Source organism: Stegostoma tigrinum, chromosome 22 (genome assembly GCF_030684315.1).
Source record: "Stegostoma tigrinum isolate sSteTig4 chromosome 22, sSteTig4.hap1, whole genome shotgun sequence".
Lineage (NCBI taxonomy): Eukaryota > Metazoa > Chordata > Chondrichthyes > Orectolobiformes > Stegostomatidae > Stegostoma > Stegostoma tigrinum.
This window is the reverse complement of record NC_081375.1, coordinates 17,888,385-17,909,207: the sequence shown is the minus strand read 5'-3', so window position 1 is coordinate 17,909,207 and position 20,823 is coordinate 17,888,385. Positions and strand designations below refer to the sequence as shown.

Below are 20,823 nucleotides of genomic sequence, written 5' to 3'. Positions count from 1 at the left end.
GTGTTTATGTCAGTTTTTTTAATATTCTGCGTTGGTAGCTTCACCTGTTTCTCAGATCATTGAGATACTTTACCCATTGGATAATCTGAAGTATACTGAGCACTTTTCAGGACCAAAAGTGCCTGACTTCGGCCTGTTTGTGAGATTGTATAATATATGGTAAGAAATGTTCTGATCAGGGTGGCCATTATCTCATAGAAGTGAATTGACGCACTCTATTCCATGATTCAAGCTTGCATGGAAAGCAAATAGCACGTACCCTATTTGTGACAATGTCAGAAGGGCCAATCCAACAGGGCATGGAACTGTAGCAATACCAACGCATATATTGCCCAGTCAAGGTAGGCATTTGAGAGAATGTAATTGAGAATCCCTGACTAATTTCTCAACCAGAACCATCAAGGAAAGGTAGTTTACTTGACTGTTTCATTTCAAAGATGAGTTTGAGTATAGTCTGGAGCCCCTTACGATGTGCAAGGAAATTCTTACATGTTGCAATGTATTCAAATGCAGCAAATATATATCATCTATATCTTGGAAACAGGCAAGGGGTAAAATGCCTGGTGTCATTGCCTGAAAGAGAGATTTCCAGTGGAACCTAACAATGTGTTCATGAGATCTGGATCTATTAGGGATCCTATGGCAAAACCATCTATTTGGGCTCACATGATACCTTTCATACCGAACTCAAATTTCTGAGACGCTGATTTCATAAAGTCAATGAATACAGATTCACACAATGGTGAAGGCTCTAGATTGCCATAATCAGAAGTTATACAACACATGGTTATAGGCCAAGGCTTATTGGAAATTTCAAGCTTTCCAGGTGCTGCTCCTTCATTGGGTGATGTTGCGCTTGCCTCCACTTCGCCTGATGAGGGAGCAGCATCTGACAGCTTATGGTTTCAAATAACCCTGTTGGACTATAACTGTGTGACTTCTGACTTTGCCCACCCCAGTCCAACACCGGCACCTCCACATCTGGACTGCCATGATATAGTGTTGAAATCCAAATGTCTGTGTCTCCTTGAGAGGTACATTGATGAAGAGGTTAACATTGTCAAATGAACTCATGGACGTGGTATTGTTATCATATGCAAATCTTGTATAGATTTTGCGGCTGTGCAGGAATTTCTACCTCCCTTGGATCCCAGCATTGTCAGAGCTCTGTACAGCCACAAACATTGTCGACCTCACCTGATTTCACAAGTGTTACAATGCAGGATTTTCCCACAGAAAGAAAGCACTTCCTCTCACAGGAAAAGTACAAGGTGAAACACAGTGGTATTTTGTTTTGTTAGTGTTTAAATGGATGTTTGTAAAATATTTTGTTTTAGACTGCAGTCTTTTGTCATATGGTGAAAATAACGACTTGTCCATACCATTAAGCCTCTTCTCTTACTTGTTTTCTGTAAAACATCTCTCATTGTACGTTAAAAGCCTTGGTGGATTTGTTAATCAGGGAATGGAATACTGGAAATAATACTCAAAACAGAACATGTCATTTAGAAAGGATTTGTTTTTCCATCTAAAAATACACGTGCAACTTTAACTAAGGAAAGGGCAGCACTTGCTACCAGTTCTTGGCCCAGCTGCCCTTCCCCTTAATCAAAGGCGTTAAAACAATCCACTTTCAAGAGCAAGGATAAATGTGATAAATTCCGACAAAGCTGCTGGCTTTTCCCAGTACTCACGTTGCTTCTCACAGCAGGAATGCCAACAGATTAGGGGCATTTGAAAGGGAAAGGCTATTGCTGGTAGTTGGACATTACGCCTCGCCTGAGACTTGTTCCTGGCACATCCCTTTAGCCTTGTGAACTGCTGACACATTGCCAAGGCTGCAGCTGTTCATTGACAAGAGAAGAAATAGCAGCATCATGAAGGGGATATTGTACTTGCAGGAAGACATTTACAGAGGCAGGAAGTCATTTCTCATCTCTTTAGCAAGCATGTCAAGGTAAATGTTTTCCAAAGTTTTGTTTTTGTGTAAAATATTGCGTATTTGTATGCATTGTCATACTTTGAGGCCACATCACATTCCCGTTGTAAGGCAATTACCAGCTTTCATGTCTCAGTGGAGCTCCTAATGCCTGTGAAAATCTTCAAATCAGCAAGGATTAGGAGACTAATAGTGACAAGTTAAATTCTTAATTAACAACAAGACAATGTCTATCAATCTTTATAATTAATAAACTGAAAAAGCAACATCATCTGCTGTCAGATCATTTCAAGCCCAAGCTCATTCTTGCTAATTAATCAGACTCTCATTAGTTCATCTTTGACCATCACTCCTATCATCACTTTGCCCGTGGCCAAACACCCATCTCTGTGAAAACTGTTGGGACACAGGATTACATAGGGAACATAATAGAGCATTTATAAATTGTTCAATATACTGCAGTGAGAGGCGGGTTTGTTTCCATTGTTCTTTTAGAAAGTAGCCTGGATTTTTATGGTTAAATTTGTTCATTCAATGTTTGGAAATGATCAATTTCATATTCAATGTGTCTGAGCTTCGCACAGCACAAGGATTCCTGTTCACTTCTGCAATTGTTTATGTGACAGATGTATCATAAATACAGATATGGTGCTGTACATGCATCAAGCAGAGGGCATTTAATATCATTTACAAATGAAGCAGTATTATTACTAAATTTATGATTGAAAATATATACAAGGTCTTACTGTAAAGGTAAAGTTGTTTTATTCATCCACTGGATGAGGGCATCGCTGGCTTGGCAGTATTTCTTGCCCAGAGGACAGTTGACAGTCAACCACATTGCTGTGGTTCTGAAGTCACATGGAGACCAGACGAGGAAAGGATGGCAGTTTCCTTCCCTAAAGGACATTAAAGAACCAAATAGGTTTTTGCCCAAAAATCAGCAATGGTTTTGTGATCATCACTAGACACTCAATTCAAAAATTTTATTGATTTCAAATTCCACCATCTGCTGTGGCTGGATTTGAACCCAGGTCCCCAGAACATTATCTGGGTTTGTAGATTAACAGTCTAGTGATAATACCACTAGGCCATCACCACCCTCTACTGTAGTCTTACCAGAACAGAGGGCTACTCTCTTATCCCAGACAATCAACTCATAGTTGTTTAATCTGAGGGTCATTGCACTTCAGGTGAGGGGAGAAGTCGAGCAGGATGGTCCTTCACAGTAACCTCAGCCCGTTCAGGAAGTGTACCTTTGCAATTGGTGTTACTCTGCTTTGTAAACTAGCTATTCCAAGCTAACTGACCAGAGTCTCACTGTATATTGGGGGATATAGTGGTACTGTAGTAACACCAGCGAAGATGTGTTTACTCAAAACTCTAGACTAATGTTCTTGGGGAGCTTTAATTTCTCTCCATTTATGCTGCTAAGCCAGCTGAGCTTTTCCAGGAATTTGTATATGAGTTCAAATCCCACATTAACAGATGGTTAAATTTGAATTCAACAAAAGTCTGGAATTAAACAAAAATCTAGCCTAATGGTGAGCATGTAAATATTGTTTATGGTCATTTAAAAATAAACTATCAGGTACGTTAGTGCTATATACATAAGGAAAGCTGCAGGGCTTACTTGCTCTGGCCTCAATGTGATTTCAGACTCACAGCAACGTGGTTGAATTTTAACTCTGCTCTGAAATGGTCTGTTTCAAACTACAACAAAATCTAAAGAAAGGACTGTAAACAGGACAGACCACCTAGGCATTACCGAAGGCACTTGAAATGACAGCAGCAAACTCAGCTAAGTAAGCCTTGTAAACCCTGAAATTTCTTGCTTACTAACATCTGGTAACACATGAAAAAATTACAACGTTGTTCCACAGTACGTAGTCAATGTAGTGAGTCAAACCTCACAAACAATGCGCCAGGCACCACTATCCCTGTGTATCTCCTGTCCCACTTGTGCGATACACCCAAAAGAGATGGTGGCTCAGTGGTACACAGCAGGGAAGGAGCTGCACTGGAAATCCTTAATTGACCCTATTGACTCCTGACTCCATGAAAGCTCAAAGTATCAAGTGAAACATCCTACCAATGCCACTTACTGCGGATGAATCAGTTCTTTTCCATGCTAACACCATATGGGTGGCAAGACCACAGGATGTAACCTGGATAGGGAACTTCAGTCTAGCTTGTTAGAAACATGACTGACTGAGCTGGTTGAATACTAATTAATAGAATTGCTCGTCTGTTTTCCAGTAGGTGGTGAGGGAACAAGTAAGAGGGAAAATTCAAATCTACCAATATCAATTATGTCTTTCAGTAACTATAAGAGTGGAAGTAACCATTACACAGTCCTTGTGGAAAAGAAAACATACCTCCTCATTGTGGATATGGCCTTACTTCCACTCCTATGTCTTATAGCCTTAGATATCCTCCATGATGTTATATGGTACTACCACCACGTTAACTGGGATTGAATTAGAACAGATCTCGAACTTAAAATTGGGCTTCCATGAGTTTCAGTGAGCCAGTGCTGGAATTCAGCTTCAATACAATGTGTAACCTCATGGTTTGGCATATCCCCAATTCTTCAGTCACTATTAAGCTGGGTGAGAGTGATTGTCCTTGATGTCAAAGCAGCTTTGGCCAAGATTGGCCTCAAGGACCTTTATTAAATCTACGTCGAAAGGAATTGGGAGATTGGGGGAAATCTCTCTCTTGGTTAGTGTCATATCTAGCACAAAGGAAGGTGACTGTGCTTGATTAGAGCCCAATTATGTCAGCCCCAAGTCAGCACCGCAGGAGTTCTTCGGGGTAGTGCCCTAGGCCCAACAATCTTCAGCTGCTTCCCTCCACAATAAGGGCGGAAGTGGGAAGGTTTGCTGAAGATTACACAATGTTCACTGTGCACAATTTCTCAGATACCGAAGCAATCAATATCCACATGCAATAAGATTTTGGACAAAATCCAGGCCGGGGCTGATAATTGGCAAGTAACATTCACAAGTGCCTAGAAATGATCTTTTCCAACAAGGCAGAGTCCTACCATCTTCCATTGACATTCAGTGGCTTTACCACTCTTGAAACACCAACTGTCAACATTCTGGACATTACCAATAAACAGAAACTGAAATGGGCCAGCCATTTCAATGTCATGGCTAAAAGGGTAGGTTAGAGTTTAGGATTGTTCTGGGAAGTAATTTGAGTCCTGCCTCCCCAATGCCTGTCCTCCATCAGCAAGGTAGACGCCAGGAGTGTGATGTAACAGCCTACTTGATTGGTAGCCTATCTACAACCGTCAACATTTGCTCTCTCACTCCAATGTACTGTGTGCCACCATGAAGATACACTTCAGCAATTTACTAAGATTCCCTTGGCAGCACCTTCCAAATCCATGACCTCTACCTGGAAGGTAGACCTCTATCTAGAAAGGTGAGGAGTACCAACATCCTCAAGTTTTCCTCAAAGTCACACATTGTCCTGGTTTGGAACCTTATTGTTGTTCATTCACTGTCACCAGGTCAAAATCATGGAACTCCCTTTAGAGTAGCATTGAAGACATGGCTATTTGCCCAGGTCTCCAGCATTTCAAGAAAGCAGATCACCTACTTTGCCAGGGCAGTCAGGGTGATCAAAAATTGTTGACCCTGGCAGCTATCTTTACATCTCATGCACAAGTATGAAAAAGTTTATACTATCTTCCGTTGGTTTACCTTTCTCATTTGTAACTGCTTCCTTGTACTCTGATGTTTATCTATATTCCATCACTAAGTCTTTCTCCCCAGATGTTTTCATTATTTTCACCACCTCCAACAGAAACACCACTGGGTGAGATTCAATTTTAGCCAGTGGATGGGCCAACACATGCCTCATAATAGAAATCTGATCCCATATTACCCATTGTTCTCCCAGTCAGTAATAGGAGATGGATCTGTTATTACGCAGAACAGTCCCTACTGCTAACAGGAAACTGATTCTAAATCATTCATGTACACTTGGTCAATAGGTGATCCCTGATTCCTTATCACACAGTGCATTCTCAAAAGCTCACTGGAAACTGATCCAAAATCACTTGTTATACACCTAGTCAATAACAGTATATTGACTCATTATTGCATTTACAGTGTCAATTGATAACAAGAGACTGATCCCATATCACTCATTACTCATCATTACACAGATGAAAGCCGTTATCAATCCCACATCAATCTTTCCTGACTGCAAGGTGAAATCAAGTGGAACCTTTGAAAAGCAGAGAAAGATATTTTTCCAGAGGGATTTCAGTAACACAGATAAAAATATAATTTTTTGCTGAAAACTCTGAAAGCTATCATGGATAAGAAATAAATGTCCTGAATGAGAGTTCTTAATCACTAGCCGTTAAGGGTACAGAATTGATTAAGGATCTTTAGATGATATTATGGCTGCCAGACAGTGAGTGCTCTAACCTGAGGGAGGCAACATTCTAATTAATATTCAGAAAACTGTGTTTTTCTTTGCTTCCAGTTACTTCTGTTTCAGGGCAGGCTTTCCAAGTCCTCATTTGCAATGTGATTGTTTGTCATAGATGTGCCTCAACAACATGCAACAACTCTAAACTCTACATGAAACTGGAACTAAGTAATTCTTCCCTGTGCCCTGAACAATTTGAAATCTCAATATCACTGTAAACAGCTTACTATCATGTTGCTGTTAGTGGGAGCTTGCTGTGAAGGATAAAAGCTGTTGGGCTTCCTAAATGAAAGCATTGACTGCACTATGAAAATACACCATATGTAAAGCAATTCCAAACATCCTGAGGTACGGAATGCCACTCCATAAATACTGGATCTCCTTTCTATATGAGCTGAACATAAATGTCTGGAACAATGAGATATTTTTAAACAAGCGATTAAGTATTTTCAGAATCATATAGCTCTCTTCAATAAGCTGTTGCAGTGTAGTTATGGAATTACCACGTGTTTAGCTGCTTTTGGTCTCTATGTTACTTTTGGATTGAAATACATCTGTTCATTCAGCTCTGCCCTCCATTCACAAAATACTGCAAACATTAAATAATTACAAAAATCAAAAAAGTGGACACCAGTTACATTAATACTTGTGCAATAGTGTGAGGCTGTGTAGGTTAAGTAAACAGCTCTTATTCATCTGAGTTGGCAAAAGCCTTTTCTGCTTTTTGAAGCATTTTCAATGTAGCAAGAATAAGCCTGCAATTTTATAGCCCTCAAAAGTTGAACGCAATGAGGAAAATGTGCAGAATCAAGTTCTTACTACAATAACATAAGAATACACTGAAAATTAAGTATGTGTTCATGTCGACAGCAGATTTTTCACTTTGCTCAAAATATGTTAGAGAAAATGCTGTTATAGATATTTCTTAATCAACTTGTTCAGAGATGTGATGACTCACATCTGAAATAATTGGAACTTGAACCTGGGATGCCTGGTTCAGTGATAGGGGGTATTACCAGTGCTCCACAAGACCCTGAAAGTACTGTTGTATTAAAACTAGGAGGAGTTTTATGTAGGGCCCCTACCTCCAGGCCAGAAGATCCAGGTTCAAATCCCGCCTGGTCTTGATATATGTCATGACATGTCTGAATGGGCTGGTTAAGATAACTAGGAAAATTGGACACACTACCACATAGCGTACGCGACATGCTATAAAGACAGGGTGTTGGCAGATAAAGAGTCCTAATAAGCTTAAATTGAGCACTTGTACGAAAACTATAAACCCACAAAGTGACGATGAGTTTAAGTTCACCAGTCCATTTAATGCCACAAGGTATTCTTCTCATGTGGAGTAATTCACATAGACATCTCCTGAGGCCAAGCAAAGGTTAATTGCTGCACCAGAGAGAAGGTAGTGTTGTACAGATCTGATTCTTTCTGCTGCTATGTGAAGCTCATACCTGTGCCAATTAGATATCAGTTTGATATGCATTCAGTTATGACAGGTGTCATACACAAGTCTTCAAAGGAGAACAAGATAAGAGAATAAAAACGAATTATCTTAACATCAACTATGTTAATAGTCCACAGTAGTTGCCTTCACAGTTCAACACCTGTCTTTTTGTATGATTTAATCTAACAAACATTACAAAATTCACCACACCTAATTATTCCTGCAATTTGTATGCGATTGCAGCATTTTTTTAGGTTTAAAGAATGACAAACATATGAGAATTGATAAAGTGTGAATCAAGTGCAGAATGTTTGCTGTAAAGGAGGAAGAAAGAGTCTGAAATTGATTGAAGAAAATTTCACCACCAAACACAGCAGTTACCGATGAATCAATTTCTCTAAGGTCCCAAATCGGTAAATTAGGATTCATCGCATGTTGTCAGCTAGTTTGGCATGTCTCACTTGACTATGAGGGTGGGCATGAGAGCCACATTAGGCTTGCTATACATACAAAATGAGCCTTGATTCAGGTTAATTATTTCTTTATGATTGCAATAATACAGAGATCCCTATAGATTTGGGAAAATAGGAATTATTCAAAATTCCACAAGAAATATGAAATCCTTCTTTTCCCCAAATCAAACTCATGGAAATAATTCCATGAGATACCAGCACATGAGTACTCCTACACCATCATTTATTTTGAACTGAATCTGAAGACACATATTAATAATTACATACAAAAAGAATAAATTAACATTTCTTTATTTCTAAAATTTGGTCTAGTTCTGTCTCTAATATTTGGAGGTAAACTTTTCTATGATTGTTATGTTTTGTGCCAATAAAACAGTTAACAGGAAAATTTAAAGACTCACATGTTCTGAAGTTTAGATGCTATAGGAAGGATAGAAAGGGAGGTAAGAGAGTAGGGGGAGTAGCGTTTGTAATTAAGGAAAACATTATTATTGTAATTAGCAAGGATATTTCTGAGGGATTGTCCAATGAAACTACAGAGGTAGGAATTAGAAATAAGAAAGGGACGATCACCTTGAAGGGATTATTCTCTAGACCCCCAGCAAACTGAAAGAAATTGAGGAGTAAATATGTGGAGAGGTCTCAGATATATTCAAGAATAATAGGCTTGTAATAGTAGGGGATTTAAATTTTCCAAACATTGGCTGGGACTGTCATAATGTTGAGGGCTAGGATGGGGAGGAATTTGTTAAAAATGTTCAAAGAGCTTTCTTTATTAATATGTAAATACACCTTCTAGAGAAGAAGCAAAATTTGCCCTTCTCTTGGTAAGTAAGACAGGGCAAATGATTGAAGTGATAGTAGAAGAACATGTTGGGACTAGTAATCACAATTCTATTTGTTTTAAAATAGTTATGGAAATGATAGGCCTTCTGTAAAAGTTAAAGTTCTCAATTGGAGTAAGGCAAATTTAAGTTGTATGAGAGAAGCACTTTCAAAAGTTGATCGATGTAGACTGCTAGCTGGTAAAAGGACAACTGACAAGTGGGAGGCCTTCAAAGGCCTCAGGCACTATGTTCCTGTTAGAGTGAAAGGTAAGGCTGTTAAGAAGGGAGGCAATGAATGAATAGAGATAATGAGATTCTAGTCAAGTGTAAGAAAGAATTATATATTAGATATAGGCAACTGGGATCAAATGAATCCCTTGAAGAATGTAAAGACTGTAGGGGCATTCTTAAAAGGGAAATCAGGAGAGCAAAGAGGGGATATGAGATAGCCTTGGCACAGAAGGTCGAGGATAACCCAAAGAGATTCCACAAGTGTATTAGGAGCAAAAGAGCAACTAGAGAAAGAATAGGGCCCCTTAAACACCGACAAGGTCATTTATGTGATGAACCTCAGGCGATAGGACAGATACTAAATGAATATTTCATATCAGATTTTACATGGAGAAATAAATGAAGGCTAAAGAACTCAGGGAAATAAATACTGACATTTCAAAAACAGTTCACATTACCAAAGAAGAAGTGCTGGAGCTCTTAGAAAACATTATAATGGATAAGATCTCTGGGACCTCTTCAAGTGTATCCCAGGATGTTATGGGAAGTTAGGGAAGAAATTGCGGGGCCCCTAGCAGAAATATTTGTAACATCTTATAACTGAGGGAGAGGTGCTGCAGGACTGAAGGGTGGATAATGTTGTCCCTTTATTTCAGAATGACTGTAAGGAGAAACCTGCAAACTATAGACCTGTGAGCCTGACATCAGTGGTGGGTAAGTTGTTGGTCATTCTGAAAGATAAGATTTACATGCACTTGGTGAGGCAAGGACTGATTAGATATAGTCAGCATGGTTTTATTTGAGGAGCATCATGTCTCAAAAACTTGATTGAGTTTTTTGAGCATGTAACCGAAAAGATTGATGAGGGCAAAGTGGTAGAAGGACGTTAGTAGAGCTTTTGACAAGGTTCTGCATGGTAGACTAATTAGTAACATTAGATCACATGGGATTCAGTGTGTGTTTGCCAATTAGATTCAAAATTGGCTTAACGGCAGGAGAAAAAGGGTGGTGCTGGAGGGATATTTTTTGGGCTAGAGGCCTGTGATATGCAGTGCTCCACAGGGATCGGCACTGGGTCCACCTTTGGTCATTTGTATAACTAATTTGGGTGAAAATATAGGAGGCTTCTCCGTAAGTTTGTGGATGACACCAAAATTGGTGATTTAGTGGACGGTGAAGAAGGTTATCTAAGATTACAAAGAATCTTGATCAATTAGTTCAATGGGTTGAAGAGTGGCAGACAGTTTAATTTAGATAAATATGAGGTATTGCACTTTGTTTAAAAAAAACAAGGTCAGGTCTTATATAATTAATGTTAGGGCCCTGGGAAGAGTTGTAGAACAGAGGGACCGAAGGGTACATAATTCCTTGAAATTTGCATTCTTTATTGCTCAGATCTTTGACTATAGGAATAGAAATGTCATTTGGAGGCTGTACTTTGGTGAAGCCTGTTCTGGACTATTGTGTGCAGTTCTGATTACCCTACTATAGGAAGGACATTATTAACCTGGACAGGTTCATAAAGGATTTACCAGGATGTTGCTGTGATTCAAGAGAAAAGATTTGAAGAGTAGGAGGGAAAGAGCACGGAAATATGTCTAATTTGACAGTGCTTTCAGAGGACAGGCAAACGTATAATGGGCCAAATGGCCTCCTTTTGCTTTGTGTCATTCTATTGGTCATTAGTCCAGGAGGCCAGTCACTCACTTGATGTATCTTCACTTTAAAGACCTGACTGTGTTGATCTCTCAATGCTTTCGCTCTTCACAAACATATTTCATTTTTCTTTCAGCAGCTTTATTTTGTGTGCCAGTGACCTTTCCTGGCATCTTATTTAATTATATTTTAATTCAGTCCCTGCGCATAGCATTATTGTCATCAAACCAGGCCTAAGCCAGCTTCATTCAGCTGGTTGCACTATGTTAAAATTGCCATGTTTGTAGTAATCGCACCAGCTGTAGATTATTAGAAGAGATCCATGCAGCCCACAAGGTCACTGCTGGCTGTGCATTCAGACTCTGAACAGCAAATTTAAAATGTGCCAGCTTAGTGTCTTGAACTGCCTAGCAACATAGTAGTCAGTACAGTATAATTGGTCACTGGTAATAATATCCAGAAACCATCAGTGATGCTTCGCATTCATTCAAACGCTGATCAGCAACAGTTTGGTGAGAAATACATTTTCAAAGGAGGACAGTAAGCAATTGGCAACAGTGAATGCCCAGTCTCAGTAATGGAAGTGCTACCCTTTTGCAAGTCAACACATTTTTAGCTGCTGAAAAGGTCAGATGCTTCTACATTTTGTATCTCGAGGGCAAAGATTTTTATAGAGTTGATATCAATCCAAAAGCTGTTAATAGTGTAGGGCTAATAGATTAAGTACCTTTATGTAAAAATAACTTTATATAAAAATAACTTTAATATAAATCTGTCAAAAGGCAGGGCTGATGAAAAACCAGCAGCATCATCTCACAGTGCCAGTGATCTCCAGCAGACCCAATTCAAACATTATAAACACACAAACACAATTACATGCATTTGACTGTAGCGAAGACTAATTTTTTGATAAAATATCTCTGTTGTGTTGAAATATCACAGCATGACATAGATTATAAAGGAGGTCTTACGTGAATTGATTGCTTTCTGTTTGTAGTCAGGAAATGTATTCTGCTCTACAATTGGAGGTTTGAACAGATCGGAAGAGAAAATCGCTCGATTATGTGATGATATTTGGATAAATCCTTTCTTCTCAGAACTCATTTATGTTACAGGATTTTCTAATCACTTGTTGAAATTGGCACAATATGTTCAGATACTAGATGTCTAATTCTTTTTAAGCTGTATTGAAGTAAGGTGAATTGTGATGCTGAAACATAAACACACTGGGCCATATTAATTTAAGAGGATGAATAAACAGATGGCCTCCAATCTAGATCTACAAATCTATGGAAACCAAACTTCCTCTGGGAGTGGTGTGGCAGGGAAAATCTGTCTCAGTTATACCATGAACAAAACTCTGTCAGTTTGTTCCACATTACCCCTTGACATCAATCAACAAGGTTCTATTTCCCTCTTGTTACAACCTGTCATTTACAAAAGTCCTTATGACTATAATCCTTGCATTGACACTTGTCCATTAGTACATTTGTGTGGAACTATTCAATGGGAGCTAATGGTAATGAAGGGTAGGGATGGCAGATGTGTTCATGAAGTCAGATTATAGAAAATGCAACAAGTCACTTTGATTAATTCACAGGATGTGGGTGTTGTTACCAGGGCCAGTGTTTATTGCCCATCCTTAGTTGCCCCTTGAAAATGTGATAAGGAAACACAGCTGTCTATTTTGTGTAGGTAGACCCATAAAGAGAGAGTGAGAGAGTTCCACGATTTTGACCCAGTAAATTGAAGGAGCTTTGATGGGAAATGAAACCTGAAATCAGCAACAGAGATCGTAATTTCTTCCAATTCATGTAACATACAAATATCATGCTGCCTGCTCATTTCCACAATTTCACCTTATGCTAAACATATGGTTGAATGGATACATGCCTGAACAGGAGGTATAAAATCATGAGAGATTAGCACAAGTTCAAGCTAGTCCATCCCATTAAAGCAAACCTATACCATTCAAAGGGAATAATAAAATGTGAGGCTGGATGAACACAGCAGGCCCAGCAGCATCTCAGGAGCACAAAAGCTGATGTTTCAGGCCTAGACCCTTCATCAGAGAGGGGGATGGGGTGAGGGTTCTGGAATAAATAGGGAGAGAGGGGGAGGCGGACCGAAGATGGAGAGAAAAGAAGATAGGTGGAGAGGAGAGTATAGATGGGGAGGTAGGGAGGGGACAGGTCAGTCCAGGGAAGACGGACAGGTCAAGGAGGTGGGATGAGGTTAGTAGGTAGGAGATGGAGGTGCGGCTTGGGGTGGGAGGAAGGGATGGGTGAGAGGAAGAACAGGTTAGGGAGGCAGAGACAGGTTGGACTGGTTTTGGGATGCAGTGGGTGGAGGGGACGAGCTGGGCTGGTTGTGTGGTGCAGTGGGGGGAGGGGACGAACTGGGCTTTGCAGAACACCTCCGCTCGGTTCGCAATAAACAACTGCACCTCCCAGTCGCAAACCATTTCCACTCCCCCTCCCATTCTTTAGATGACATGTCCATCATGGGCCTCCTGCAGTGCCACAATGATGCCACCCGAAGGTTGCAGGAACAGCAACTCATATTCCGCTTGGGAACCCTGCAGCCCAATGGTATCAATGTGGACTTCACCAGCTTCAAAATCTCCCCTTCCCGCACCGCATCCCAAAACCAGCCCAGTTCGTCCCCTCCCCCCACTGCACCACACAACCAGCCCAGCTCGTCCCCTCCACCCACTGCATCCCAAAACCAGTCCAACCTGTCTCTGCCTCCCTAACCTGTTCTTCCTCTCACCCATCCCTTCCTCCCACCCCAAGCCGCACCTCCATCTCCTACCTACTAACCTCATCCCACCTCCTTGACCTGTCCATCTTCCCTGGACTGACCTATCCCCTCCCTCCCTCCCCACCTATACTCTCCTCTCCACCTATCTTCTTTTCTCTCCATCTTCGGTCCGCCTCCCCCTCTCTCCCTATTTATTCCAGAACCCTCACCCCATCCCCCTCTCTGATGAAGGGTCTAGGCCTGAAACGTCAGCTTTTGTGCTCCTGAGATGCTGCTTGGCCTGCTGTGTTCATCCAGCCTCACATTTTATTATCTTGGATTCTTCAGCATCTGCAAGTCCCATTATCACCCATTCAAAGGGAAGGTGCATTTTGAGTAGAACATGAGTTCGAAGCATCTGGGGAAGAAAATCTGACCAGGAGGAAATATGACTAGTGTAACCAGGAAGAAACATGCTCCAAAGATCCCTGCTGCTGCACTGGAGACCATTGTGTCACCATGTGATGTCAACCAAAGAAATGAGCACCTTTAACAACAGGAAGTCCAACAGAGAGAAAGCTGAAGGAGCAGATAGTGACAAGCATGGAGTATCGAAGATTTAGCCTGGCCTTGTACATGGTTTGATGCCGAGCTTGTGGGCCCTCTTTTCTAATATCTATTTTGGAGCTAAAGCCATGTCAGCTCTTATGGGTCAAACCATGATGTCTGAAGGCTGCTATCTCAGTTTCCATTGCAGTAACAGTAAAAGTATGCAATAATCCGAGTGTTGCAGTCAAAGCTCAGATTGAAGCCAAACCAGACTGAAGCAACTTCAGCTCACTGCCACATAAACTCAGAGTGCTGCTTATCGTATCAAATCACAGCAACGATTGTCTAAAGAAGCTTGCAATGATTAACAAGGGTACAGTCATCTCTTCCATAGATTATTAGGTTTGTTGAGCTGCCATCTGTGGGAATATTAGTGGTTTAGGAGAGCAGGAGCTTACTGTCTTCTTCCAAGGTGGCACGGTTTGTCTTCCTGCAGCTGCCACTCTGCCAGCACCCTTGCTGTGCCAGTCGGCTGAAAATTGGTGCTGCCAACTTTGAGGTGGTACAGTCTGAAAATTGCTCGAGGTCGCCCTGAAAGGCCGTCTGCTGCAACCCACAGTGGTTGGCGTTGACTAGTTGGACCGAAGAGCGTGTTTCCATGCTGTATAGCTCTATGACTTCATGACTCTATAAAAGTTAGCAGCCTTTCATCAGACCCAATATAGCCATGAGGTAGCACTGAGTTGAAGAACTACAACAGGCAGATGCACGTGAAACACAGGCACTAAGGGAATGCACAATAGAAAATCATTACTTTAGTATAGAATACCAAATGATACCACATTACTTTTGTAGAAGGTAGCTGTGCGCAAATTGACTATCATATTGCCTACATTGCAAAAGTGATTATACTGATTACTCTGAAGCAGTACAGTGGGGAAAATTTGTAATTTCTCTAAAAATTCTTGGTTATCTATTTGTAAGAACATTGAATGAATAAAAGCCTTTCAGAGTTTGCAACAATTTTAAAGGGATAAATAGTAATTTTCTTGCACAGCAAGCAATATTGATTCATTTGACTTGGGAACATTTGCTCTAGAAGCAATACCAACAGTAAAGGAGAAGAAAGGAGACATATCTCTGCAGATTTAATGGAGGGCTCCAAGCATAAAACAGAGTTATAAACAGAGGAGCAGGAGTGTGTATGCACAGACGCAGATGTAAAGGAAACAGCCAGAGACAAAAAGAGGAAAATGCCAAATTCTTGTGAGGGGGGAGAAAGCCAATGCTTCGCTGCAAAAAGTAAGTACTTATGTTTGGCAGAAAAGGAAACAGGAGCAGTTGGAGGCAATGAGCTAACAAACTGAAAAGATTTAAAGCTGAAAAGCTCAGTGTAAAGCTCTGAGATGCAAAAGAGCCAGATGTTTCCCAGATATAGCCAAATTTGAATTGGAGTGCTCTTGTTTGGACAATTGAGGATGGAACTCTAGAGAAGCCATCAGATTTGTCTTGACCTCAGTGAGGATTTGTAGAAATATGCCTTGCTGATACCAATTATACCCATGCAATTCAGAGATGAATATTATCTTTTCAGAACATCAGACTATGTGAATAAACAACTGTACAGCTATGTGGCATCACATTTTGTGTAGGTAGCGCTGTGAGTTAATTCCAGTTCTACAAGATATATCTTTGTTGTATCTACTCTTAAAGTTTAATTTACCTTTTTATTTGAAGTATAGTTTGTTTGTTAATTCATGTCTAATTTGCAATGTTCTTTATTCACACAGTCAATTATTCACCATCTTCAGCTGCTTCATCAATGACCTTCCCTCCAACATAAGGACATAAGTGGGGATGTTCACAAATGATTGCACAATATTCAGCACCATTCACAACTCCTCAAATACTCAAGCAATCATGTCCAAATGTAACAAGATCTGGGCAATGTTCAAGCTTGGGCTGCCAAGTAACAAATAACATTCACATCACACAAATGCCAGACGATGACCATCTCCAATAAGAGACATTCTATCCACTGCCCCTTGACATTCAATGGTGTTACCACCACTCAATCTCCCACTGTCAACATCCTGGGGGTTACTATTGACCAGAAACTCAACTGGACTCACCACATAAACACAATGTCTATAAGCACAGGTCAGAAGATAGGAATACCACAGTAAGTATCTCACCACCTGACTCCCCAAAGTCTGTCCACCATCTACAAGGCACAAGCCAGGAATGTGATGAAATAGTCCCCATTTTCCTGGATGATGCCATCTAAGACAAAGCAGCCTGCTTGATTGGACCCACATCCTGAACATCCAGTTCCTCCACCACTGATGCTCAGTAGCAGCAATGTATACTATCCACAAGATGCTCCACAGAAATTCACTAAAGATCCTTAGTCTGCATCTTCTAAACCTTTGATCACTTCTATAGAATAGAATCTCTACAGTGTGGAAACAGACCGTCTGGCCCAACAAGTCCACACCGAACCTCAGAGCATCCCAGCCAGAACCATTCCCTATAACCCACCTAATCTACACCTCCCTGAACACTACGGCTAATTTGGCATGGCCAAACCACCTAACGTACGCATCTTTGGACTGTGGGAGGAAACCAGAACAAACCCGCACAGACACGGGGAGAACATGCAAACTCCACACAGACAATCATCCGAGGGTGGAATCGAACGTGGATCCCCAGCACTTTGAGGCAACAGTGTTAAACACTGAGCCAGTGTGCTGCCCTATCTAGAATGACAAGGGCACCTCCAAGCCAACCAGCTTCCTGAAGTGGAAATAGATCACTGTTCCTTCACCGTTGCTGGGTCAATATCCTGGAATTGCCACCCTCAAGACATTGAGGACCAATCTACAGCGTACAGGCTGAATTAGCTCAAGAATAGAGCTCACTAACACTGTCCCCAGAGCAATTAAGGATGGGCAATAAATGCTGGCCAGCCAGTGACACCTACAAGTGAATAATTTGTTTTGAGAAGAGCTATTTAATAAAAGTAGAATCTTGGGATTTATTTCAATAAATTTGATTCATTTGGTTTATGGTTCCCTCATGGGGTGACATTGCACTTTGAAGGTATTTCATTGGGCGTAAAGTACTTTGGGACTTCTTGCAGTCATGAATGGTGCTAAATAAATGCAATTTTTTTCCTCATAATTCTTCCTGGAATAAAATTAATGAGATACCAATGTTCTGACCACATGTGTTATTTTAAAATTGCATAGATAATTGGTCAGAAATAACAATAAAATATAGGAGAAATATTCAAACAGATCAGGCAGCATTTGTGGAGACAGCATATAGTCAATATTTCCAGTCACTTAACCTTTGACAGAGTCCTTCTCTAGTTGGCCATATATGATTGATGCTGGATCAACCTGAGGGTCATCAAGCCTCAAGTGAGTGGAGAGGTTGTGAAGGAGAGTCCTTCATGGTAACTTCAAGCAATGTGGGAATTGAATATATGCTGTTGATATCATTCTGTGGTGCAAACCAGCTGTCAAGCCAACTGCACTAACCAACCCCCAACTCTCAGGAGGAATTCACATTTGAAATCATAGACAGATACAGCCTAATATTCATGTTGCAGTTATACAAGTGAAAAACAAAGACTGCAATCATGAAAGAGTTAATACCATTACGTAAGGGCACAGAATCATAGCATTAAAGTCCTACTTCAGTTGAACAAAATCACCAACAACAATCAATTTGGATGGATGATAAACTTGAAGATAAGTCTGGTTCTTATCAGAATCCACTCGCTGTAACCAGCAACTAATTGGCAGCAACAAACAGTCTTTTCAAAATCAGCTCAATGATCTAAACTATTTTAAACATTCTAAACATTAAAAGATTGTTATTGATGCAATGGTATTATTCAACTATTTGTAATAGAAATGTATTCCCACTTTAGCTCTTTCCCAACTCATTCATCACACTGCATTTATACATATCAAACCACCTAGTCACAAGAGAAAGAAACAAAGGCTGGTCTGCAGTAATTACTGGTAATTACTAAAATAAACACCCTATTTATCAGAACATTAAATGACTGGATAATTGGATCATCAAGAAATCATTATGGATGCTTGTGCCAAATTGTGATGACAATACAAAAAATACAAGTGATCCTAATTTAAAGCATAATTACAACCACCAAAACAAGAATAAGATATAATGTAACAAGACAATTAGACAATTCTGAACTTAACTGCACAAAAAGTTACAATACAATTAAATTACAGCATTGAATTAAGTATAGTTTAGGTCAGAGTAGGCTCTATTAATTTCTAAATGGGTTATGTAAAAAATGAATATTTTATTTCTTGGAAGTAATGCAGCAATTGCATATTATTTTGAGATTATAATCAATAGCTGAATTTATCATGAAATTGCAGATTTGAAAATATATTTTAAAGCTGTACTGAAATTACTTATTACTTTAAACATTAGACTATGACATCTCAGACAAAATGCGATTAAAAAAAAGTTCACCACATTCATGCAGTTCATTACTGAAATGGACCATTGGACCTACAGTTTTAAACATAGCTTTAAGAAAGTTGAACTTTGTCTGAAATAAAAGCACAATGTTCTGCAAGTATCAATAGATCAGGCAGCATCCATGGAGAGAAAAAGTTAATATTTCAGAGTTGCGACCTCTCATCAAAATACATAAGGTTAAATCTGTTTCTCTCATTGTGAATTTGAAATGTGCAAATCCTTCCAGGAGAAAGCATGGTGAATTCAGAATGGACAGGGATCTTCTTCAAAAATGCATCAGGAAAAGGGACACACTGCCATTTTCTTAAGCATCCAGGAGATGCCAAACTGTTAATTTATCATATTTACCCAGATTTGTCTGTCAAAAACAACAGGGTATAAGATGCTTACATTAATATTGTGCAAATCAAACAGTAATTTGTGGACTTAAACCATGACCTGTGTGTTGCCACAACTTGTTGGGATATTCATGCTGCTCCATCATTAACATTATACAAATGATAGCTCAGCCTCAAACTATGTGTTATTTTCTTAATATTTCAACAGTAGGATTACTTCTCAAAGAAACCAGCAAGAGGGAAAAACTTGCTTGATCTTATCATTACCAATTTACCTGGAGCAGATGTATCTGTCAACAACAGTATCAGTATGAGGGACGACTGCACAGTCATTGCAAAGACAAACTCTTGTTTTCATATTGAGAATTTCTTCCATTGTGTCATGTGCCACTACCATTGGGATAAGTGGGATAGAGTTTGAACACATCTAGCAGCTTGAGTGTTGGTGTTTCCATGAGTGCTGTGGATCATCAGCAGCAGCAGCACTGAAACAAAAAAGTCACCTTTACAGAACTTAAATCAAGTCAATTAAATTCTGCTTGAAATACAAGTTCATTAATAATGGCAATATTTTAAAAAATCATCACAGTGATCTTTACCTCCAGGAAAGACAAGGACCACAAAGTCCATCACCCCTGCAAGATACCCTCCAAGCAACACACCACCTTAACTTGGGAGCAATATCACTGTTACTAAAGTCAAAACCCAAGAACTCTCTCCCTTTGAATTTTGTGAGTATGTCAACATTCCAAAGACTCCAGACATTCAGGTAGGCTGCTGAGTACCACTTCCTCAATAGACATTTAGGGAAAAGCAATAAATTCTCACCTTGCTAACTGTGATCACATCACATGCATGAATATTTAAAAATGTTATTTGAATTTTGGTGCTTGAGTAATAGGTTCTTTCGCACTGAAGGATTACAGCTGGGTGCAAACAGCCAGCTGTATCTCTGTCACACAATGTGTTTACTCACGTTGTTACTGTCTAAATAAATGTGGATCAGGGAAGTTTTGACTTTTTATTATTCAATAATTAAGCATATGATAAACACTTGAAAAAAGGTACAAAGTCATTCAGCAAGTCAGTCAGAAAACATCATCCCGAAATGAGTGTAATTCAGGATTGATTTACCTAATTAAAAACATGTCAATGGACCATAACCGAGTTATGGTCCAGCTTGTATTCATTCACACAAATAAAAGCTCCATTTTGCTCCTGTCACGAAGTCATGTTTAACTTATATGTTACTAGTGGTCAGGAAACTTTGCATATGATTGATGTTACCCCTTTGTTCACTTACTATTTTTACCTTTGTCTATTCACAGCATCGTCTCTTATAACTAAAAATATGTTTCACAGAATGACTGAATTGTGGAGGTTTATTTATAGAATCAATGGAACATTCTAAGCCAGCATCATAAGCTATAAGGCAAATATAGGTTCAGAGATGGAAAATACATTATTCCATTGACACTGGGTAGAAACAGCTTGTGTTAAATTTGGAAGAGACTGACTATCTTCAACAGATTTGGCAATGGATATACACACTGGAATAGCCAATACTATGAGCTTTTAATGCTACTAGCCTCCAAATTCTATTCTAAGATAGACACCTAGGGAGGGAAAG

The 20,823-nt window shown here is 39.8% G+C and overlaps 1 long non-coding RNA gene across 1 annotated transcript; it reads left to right on the top strand.

Annotated features, from left to right (window-relative positions):
* The first annotated feature begins 1,846 nt into the window (after positions 1 to 1,846).
* LOC125463811 (uncharacterized) lies at positions 1,847 to 17,353 on the top strand. Its single transcript, XR_007249913.2, has 3 exons — positions 1,847 to 1,957; positions 10,035 to 10,092; positions 16,116 to 17,353. It is a non-coding gene; the product is annotated as an uncharacterized LOC125463811 (long non-coding RNA).
* Positions 17,354 to 20,823: the final 3,470 nt, after the last annotated feature.